This window comes from Austrofundulus limnaeus, unplaced genomic scaffold (assembly GCF_001266775.1).
Source record: "Austrofundulus limnaeus strain Quisiro unplaced genomic scaffold, Austrofundulus_limnaeus-1.0 Scaffold150, whole genome shotgun sequence".
Lineage (NCBI taxonomy): Eukaryota > Metazoa > Chordata > Actinopteri > Cyprinodontiformes > Rivulidae > Austrofundulus > Austrofundulus limnaeus.
This window is the reverse complement of record NW_013952552.1, coordinates 864926-865949: the sequence shown is the minus strand read 5'-3', so window position 1 is coordinate 865949 and position 1024 is coordinate 864926.

The following is a 1024-nucleotide window of genomic DNA, read 5'->3' as shown; positions in this document are numbered from 1 at the left end:
TTTGTCAACCAATTTAATTAAGAAACCTTAAGGTGAAGTGCTTCTCCTCAAAACCGGCTTAACTTCTGCTGCTCAGCACACACACACACACACACGCACACACACACACACGCACACACGCACACACGCACACACGCACACACACACACACACACACACTAGGTCTAAGTGGTTTTGTCAACCAATTTAATTAAGAAACCTTAAGGTGAAGTGCTTCTCCTCAAAACCGGCTTAACTTCTGCTGCTCAGCACCTTCAGCCCAATCCTTTTCACCAGGTCACTTTGTTTCTTAATGTAATTTCCTGATTTCAGATAAAACCCCTCCTGGTCGGTCTTCTCAGTCGCTCACAATGGGGTGCAACCCCTCACACGTCGTCTGTCCTTTGTGCTGTCTTTATTAAGTGTATCCTTAACTCCATCCATGATTATAACCTATAATCCAGCCCCTTCTTTGTTTTCTCATAGTTCCTTCAATCAATTCTGACTCAAAACCTTTTCTTCTTCTCATATTTTCAAAGAGATCAACTGGTGTTGGGACAGAAAAGATAACGTACACCGGTAAATACCAAGTTAATTGATTTTTAACAGTTTATTACTAAAGAAATATTGAGGAGAAAATCCCAGGGATGAGACTATTCCAAACAGCAGAATCTGTCTGACCTAAGATTGTGAAGCAGTATCTCCTAAACAAAGCTTAGAAAAGATTATATAACCACCAACTGCCAATAGGCTGAAAGGCTGCATCACTTAGAGCCCATCATTGAACTACAAACAGACACACTCTACACATGATGTTATCCCTAATGAGAACATATTAAAACCCAATAATGAATCCTATTTTCCATAACCCAGCATTTCTGTTTTAGTGAAGGGCTGATTTTTATGACTTAAAAAATGATCAACTAGAATGAAAACAAAAAGAAAAACAAATGGACAAAAACAACAGCTGTAAGCTTCAGTGGGGAAAAACAGCAAGAGATAGCCTCTGAAATGTCAGAGTATCGATCGAGAGGTTTCCAATCAA